Source organism: Nicotiana tabacum, chromosome 22 (genome assembly GCF_000715075.1).
Source record: "Nicotiana tabacum cultivar K326 chromosome 22, ASM71507v2, whole genome shotgun sequence".
Lineage (NCBI taxonomy): Eukaryota > Viridiplantae > Streptophyta > Magnoliopsida > Solanales > Solanaceae > Nicotiana > Nicotiana tabacum.
In genome coordinates this window covers 163,171,177-163,178,881 of record NC_134101.1, presented here as the reverse complement: position 1 = coordinate 163,178,881, position 7,705 = coordinate 163,171,177, and positions in this window count along the sequence as shown.

Sequence of the window (7,705 nt, the reverse complement as noted above, 5' to 3'; positions counted from 1 at the left end):
CAAAGGCATCTCTACGGCAGACTAAGATAATACCTGTAATCACAGCATCTGAAGCAACATCATCTGGTCTACCTGGGAGGGCATAGAAACGAGCATGACCACCACCTGATCAACCTCCCCCTCTTGGGTGACCACTAGCTGACTAGCCCCCACCCCTAGCTGCTTGAGCGGGTGGTGAAGTAACTAGAGCTGAAGTCAAGGGCTGATCCCTCTGCTGAGACGGACCCTCAAGAAGACGTGGACACTGCCTCCTCATATGCCCAAACTCTCCACACTCATAACAACTCCCTGGTGCGGGGGACGGGGAATGAAGGGAACCCCTAACACTGGGATGACTAGCAGAAGAACCTGGTACGGAAGAGCCCTAAACTGATAGAGCACGGGACGAACTCTGGGCTGGAAGGGCACTAAGTGATGAATGACCCTGATGAGAACTGTGAGAACCATGGCCCGATGATGCCCTACAATGAACTGGGCAAGGTGACTGAGCATGTCTGAATGGACGACCTCTGCCGTGCTGAAACTGACCCCTCGAAGGAGCACTACCAAAGCTACTAGATCCCCGAGGCCTCTTGGTCTCCCTCTCCTCTCACACGTGGCGATGAACTGACACAATCTCGCAGGCGATGTCAACAACCTCCTCAAAAGTAGCACCTGACACCCTCTCCATGGTCATGAGAATCTGAAGTTGATATGTGAGGCCATCAATGAACCTCCTGATCCTCTCTCGATCTGTGGGAACCAACCAGACCGCATGACAAGCTAACTCAGAGAACCATATCTCATACTGTGTCACAGTTATCTCTCCCTGACACAACTGCTCGAACTGCCTTTACAGCTCATCTCGGCAAGACTGTGGCACATACTTCTCTAGAAAGAGAACAGAGAACTGCTGCCAGGTAAGGGGCGCTGCACCAATAGGCCTACGCCTCTCATAAGCCTCCCACCAAGTAAAGGCAGCTCCAGAAAACTGAAAGGTAGTAAATGCTACACTACTGGTCTCCAGAATACCCGATGTACGAAGAATCCTTTGATACTTGTCCAAGAAACCCTGGGCATACTTGCCCTTAGTACCATTAAAAGTCGGAGATTGTACCAAACCTCCCCAATCGACGCTGCTCGTCGTCAGGCATAACTGGTACCACATACTCCTGAGCTGGTACAATCGGCTGGGCTGGAGGTGCCCCCGGTATCTGAAGTCCCTGCACAACCAGCTCAGGTATGCAAGCAACAGGAGTCTGAGTACCTCCCCCGGCCTGAGAAATAGCTGCGACCGTACTAACTGAGACCGCCTGAGCCAAACCGGTACACACTGATAGAATCTAAGCTAAAGCCTCCTGAAGGCCTGGAATCACGATAGGCACAGCTGGTGCCTAAGCTGGTGTTGCTGGAGCGTATGCAACTGGGACCTGATCCTGAACTAGGGCGGCTGGTGGATCTGCAGGTGCTGCCCTAGCTGCTGTGCGGGCCACACCCCTGCCCCTACCACAGCCTCAACCACGTCCTCACCCTCTAGTGGCCCCAACTAGTGGTACTAGTGGTCATCCATCAACAGATTCATACGACAAAATTTTCAAGAATATGAAGTTTTTCCTAAAGGTTCTACAGCCTCCCGAGGATAAGTGCAGACGTCTCCGTGCTGATCCATGAGACTCTACTAAACTGGCTCATGACTCGCGAGACCTATGTAACCTAGGCTCTGATACCAACTTGTCACGACCCCAAATGCCCGGTCGTGATGGCGCCTATCACAATACTAGGCAAGCCAACCTAAATCATCAACCACAGTAAATTTCTTTTATAAAACCATTTTCTAACATTGATTTAAATATCAAATTATCATAAGAAATGTATAAAACAGCTAAAATGTGCGGAAATTAGTAAAACATTAAACCAACATAGCCTAAACATCTGGTGTCACGAGTCTAGAGCCTCTAAATATACAAATCCGACTGTCTGATACATAACAAGTCTAAAATGCAAGAAAAACAAGGATAAGAAGGAAGAAAGCAAGGCTGCGGACGTTATGCAGCTACCTTGCAGTCTCCGGCAAACTCTGATAATATTGAGGACCCTCACTCTGCCGCTCGGGCACCTGGATCTACACGCAAGGAGCAGGGAGTAACGTGAGTACGCCAACTCAGTAAGTAACTAAAGTAAATAAGGTTTGAAAGCAGTGACGAGCAGTAGAAAATCATATAGAAGAGTAAACGACAAAATATCAAGTCAACTCAACAGTTTTAAAACCATTTTCTTCATGAAGCTTTAGTTTCAATTGATATACTTTGAAATCATTTACTTAGTAGTTTTCAACAGAGGCTTATTTTAAAAGAAGAGTGAAATCAGCAAAAATATCATAAATGGGCCCCTCAGGCAAGGTATCCCTCATAAATATAGCCTCTCGGGCAAGCCTCTCAGTCACTCGTGACTCAACTCTCGTCACTCAGTACTCACACTCAGCACTTAGGCTCAAATACACCTCATAATAGTAATAATCATAATAACCGCTGCATCGTGCAGCCCGATCCATAGTTTATAGTCGACTACGCTCACTAGGGGTGTACAAACTTTGGAGGGGCTCCTACAGCCCAAGCGTCATATCGCTATGGCGCGCAGCCCGATCCAATATATATATATATATATATATATATATATATCGCTGTGGCGTGCAGCCCGATCCATAATATATACATATAATATATTGCTGCGACATGCAGCCCGATCCGTAATGTTTATAATCCTCACCGTTCGGTCCTCAACCTCCCTCTGTTATCATCCTCACAGCCACTCGGAATAATAGTAGAAATCAGGGAACTCAGTCCGAACAGTTCTCACATTTAAGAAGTAGAGTGATAAAACCAATTTTAAACAATAAATAGGTAAAACATGACTGAGATTATGCTTTCAAACAAATAGAGTGAGGAAAACAGTAAAAATGCCCCTAATGGTCTCAACAGGTCGGCACAAGGCCCCAAACATGGCAAACAACCCATAATACAGTATAAATTTTTAAAATACGGGATATCATAATATTTCAAATCAAGTACGTGGCTTAATAGTCGCTACGGGACGTACCAATTCACAATCCCTACCGATGCACGCCCACATGCTCGTCACCTAGCATGTGCGTCACCTCATTTATCAAAACGGTACGAAATACTGGGGTTTTGCACCCTCAGTTCCATATTTACAGTGGTTACTTACCTCAAACCGGATGAATTACTACTCCGCGATGCCTTTGCCTCTCGCCTCGGCCTCAACCTGCGCCGAATCTACCCAAAATCAGAATCATAACATTAGAATATGCTAAAGGGGCGAAGCCCATGCGAAATTAATCAAATTATACCAAAAATCTCGAAATTGGCCAAACCCGACCCCGGGTCCACGGCTCGAAATTCGATAAAAATCATATCAACGGAATCCTTGTCCTCCCACGAGTTCATACATACCAAGAATACCAAAATCCGACTACAAATGGCCCCTCAAATCCCTTGATTAAAGTCTCAAGTTTCCAAGCCCTAACTCTCCAATTAAGCTTCAAATTCCCCAAATTTCATGTTTAATTAGGTAGAAATCACAATAGGATCGAGTATTAAGTCCAAAATTCTTACCTACAATAAGTTCTCTTTGATTCCCTCTTAAATCTCTCTCAAAAAGCTCCAAAACGAGTAAAAAATGGTGGACTTAGGCCAAAACTCGCGAAAATGGCCTTTTAAACATTCTGCCCAGCGATCAGAAATCATTCTTTGTGAGCGCGGTCAAAGCCTCGCGTTCGCAAAGCACAAAGATACCATTGACCAAAATCCGCTTACGCGAACGCAACTGCACCATCGCGAACGCGATGCCCCAGCATCTCAAACCATCGCGAACGCGTCAGACTTGTCGCAAACGCGATGCTTCTTGACCCACCCCTTCGTGAACGTGGGACCTCCCTCGCAAACGCGAAGGCCAAATTTCCAGCCTCTCGTCCTAACCCTTTGCAAACGCAAGGGCCCACTCGCGAACGCTAAGGCTAAAAGTCTGCAATAGCTGAAGCCAAAATCTGCAACTTCTCAACTATGTATTTGGTCCGTTTAACCACTCAAAACTCACCCGAGGCCCTCGGGACCTCAACCAAACATGCCAACATATCTCATAACATCATTCAAACTTGTTCCAACCTTCGTAACGCTCAAAACAACATCAAAACACCAAATTTGCATCGGATTCAAGCCTAAGAATTCCAAAATCTTTCAAATTTCGCTTTCTATCAAACCACGTCCGAATGACCTGAAATTTTGAACACACATCCCAAATGACACAACGAACCTACTGCAACTTCTGGAATTCCATTCTGGCCCCTATATCAAAATCTCACCTATCAACCAGAAAACGCAAAAATTTCAATTTCGCCAATTCAAGCCTAAATCTACTCCGGACCTCTAAAACACATTATGATCACGCTCCTAAGTCCCAAATCACCTCCCGAAGCTATCTGAACCAATTAAATTCACATCCGAGCCCTTTTCCACATAAGTCAACATCCTATTGACTATTTCAACTTAAGCTTACTCAAAAGAGACTAAGTGTCTCAAACCATACCAAAACCTCTCCGAACCCGAACCAATCAACCCGATAATATATAATGCAACTAAACAAAACAATAAGAAGCTAAAATGGGGAAAACGGAGTGGTAATTCATGAAACGACCGGCCGGGTCGTTACACCTAATCCCTCAAGCTATGGTTAGACCAAACACTTACCTCAATGCCACGAATACAATTCAACCCTCAACTACCACTTTACCTCTTATTTCCACCACCAATTCGCTTGTATCTTGTCAAAATTTACTTAACGATATCAATAAATGCTAAATGTATCAATTCTAATGCATGAAAATAGATTTTCTAAAGATTTCCCCAAAAAGTCAAAAATCGACCCCGGGCCCGCAAGGTCAAAGCCCGAGGTTCGAACCAAAACCCGATTACCCATTCACCCACGAACTCAAATATATAATTTGTTTTGAACCCGAACCTCAAATCGAGGTACAAATCCCCAAAAATTGAAAATCTTAAGTTCTACCCAAAAAACCCAATTTCCCCCATGAAAACCCTTGATTTTGAATTGAAATCATGTGAAAAGATGTTATAGATTGGAGAAAATGAGTTAGAAATGATTTACAATTGATTTGGAGAAGAACTTTTCTTTAGAAAATCGCCTAAGAGAGCTTAGGGTTTGAGGGAGTTTGAAAAATGAAGAATTTTCGTCTATGTTAGGATTTACACAGGTGTAGATGTCGCAATTGCAACCAGAGTTCGCAATTGCGAACCCCTTTGGAACCTGTTGTCTTCGCAAATGCGAAAAATCTGTCCCATTTGCGACCATGGGAAAATCCTGTCACCTTCGCAATTGCGAAGGAAACATCGTATTTGCGATTGGGAGGGCTTCGCAATTCCCAACCAATGTTCGCATTTGCGTAAAGGGCCTGCCCAGGCTTGGTTCGCATTTGCGACACTATGGTCACATTTACCAAGCCTGTCCACTTCGCAATTGCGAAGCCTGATCTCGCAACTAGATACCAGCAATTGCTCCTAAGTCCAATTTCTTTCCGTGGCCTATCCAAAACTTACATAAGCCCTCGGGGCTCCAAACCAAACATGCACGCAAGTCCAAAAACATCATACGGACTTGCTCGTGTGATAAAAAATAACATCAACAACTATGAATTAAACCTCAAATTCATGAAATCACTCAAGAATATCAAAATTACCATTTTCTCAAATAAGGGTCCGACTTATACTAAACGAACTCCGATTCTTACCAAACTTCACAAATTCAACTTAATTATTATATAAGACCTGTACCGGGATACGAAACCAAAATACAGGCCTGATACCATCAATTTCAAACCTCTTTTCATTTCCAAAAACTCTTATAATTTCAGTTCAACAATTTCTTTCAAAAAATCATTTCTCGGGCTTGGGACCTCAGAATTCGATTCCGGGTATACGCCCAAGTCCCATATTTTAATACAGACCCTACGAGACCGTCGGATCATGGGTCTGGGTCCGTTTACCAAGAATATTTACCAAATTCAACTTTAATTAATTTTAAAAGCTAATTGCCTTATTTTACTTAGTTTTCACATAAACGCTTTTCGGAAACGCGCTCGGATTGTGCACGCAAATCGAGGTGAGACAAAAAGAGATTTTAAGGCCTCGAAACACAAAATTTACTTCAAACAAGGTCAACACAAATACCGACTAACGTTCGTTGGTAAGTCTGAAAACAGACCTGAAATATACGGGATCCCCCCCATTTTTTCATATCTCTCTTCTCAAACTTCCTTAAACTCCCACTCAATACCTTTACCTCTACCTCTCTATTTCCCTCACACAAATCCCATTCCCCACCTCGCATCGCCCCGCCCAGCTGCCGACGCACCGTCGCCGCTGCCACTTCTGCGTCTCTCCTTCTCCACCTCCTAAAAATTCTAGGTTTGAATTACAACTTATATCTTTTGTGTATAAATCTAATGTATTGTTTATTAGCTATGAATTAGTTTCAATTGATTATTTAACATTGTATTTTATAGAAATCTAGGGTTTATGTCTTGTTTTAATTGAATTGATTACATATGGTATAAATTGAATGTTTGAGTTTGTATTGTCTTGAATAGTTTAGTTGGAATTGAATTATTAACTTTGTATTGTCTTTAATAGATTAGTTAGAATCTAGGGTTTAGGATTTGTTCTTGTGAATCGAACTTTTAGGGTATGGGTTGAATTTTTAGGATATAATCCTAACTTTTAGTTTATGTTTAAACTTGTAAGATATAAATTGAACTATTAGTTTATGTTTAAACTCGTAGAATATGAATTGAACTTTTAGTTTGTAGGTTTTGTTCTTGTGAATTGAACTTTTATGATATGAATTGAACTTGTAGGATGTAAATTGAACCTTTTAGGTATGAGTTGAACTTTTAGGATATAAATTAAACTTTTAGTTTATGTTTAAACTCGTAAGATATAAATTGAACTTTTACTTTATGTTTAAACTCGTAGGATATGAATTGAACTTTTAGTTTTTAGGTTTTGTTCTTGTGAATTGAACTTTTAAGATATGAATTGAACTTGTAGGATGTAAATTGAACCTTTTAGGTATGAGTTGAACTTTTAGGATATAAATTAAACTTTTAGTTTATGTTTAAACCCATAAGATATAAATTTAACTTTTACTTTATGTTTAAACTCGTAGGATATGAATTGAACTTTTAGTTTTTAGATTTTGCTCTAGTGAATTGAACTTTTAAGATATGAATTGAACTTTTAAGATATGAATTGAATTTGTAGGATATAAATTGAACCTTTTAGGTATGAGTTGAATTTTTAGGGTATAAATTGAACTTTTAGTTTATGTTTAAACTCGTAAGATATAAATTGAACTTTTACTTTATATTTAATATAATTTAATTTTTGGAATACGTAATGTATATGTAAGCTTTCACTTTTTTTTTAAACTTTTATATAAATTTTGAAATACAAATTCAATTTAAATTTTCGTATAGGGTCGCTACCAAACTAACGTGGAGGAATTCATCCGCACTCAGCCAGCCGTGTCACGACCCAAGTTTGCCCTCCGTGAACTATCGTGACGACACCTAGTCTCTACGACTAGGTAAGCCTAACAAATTGTAGAAACAGAAAATAATAGAATAAAACTAGCC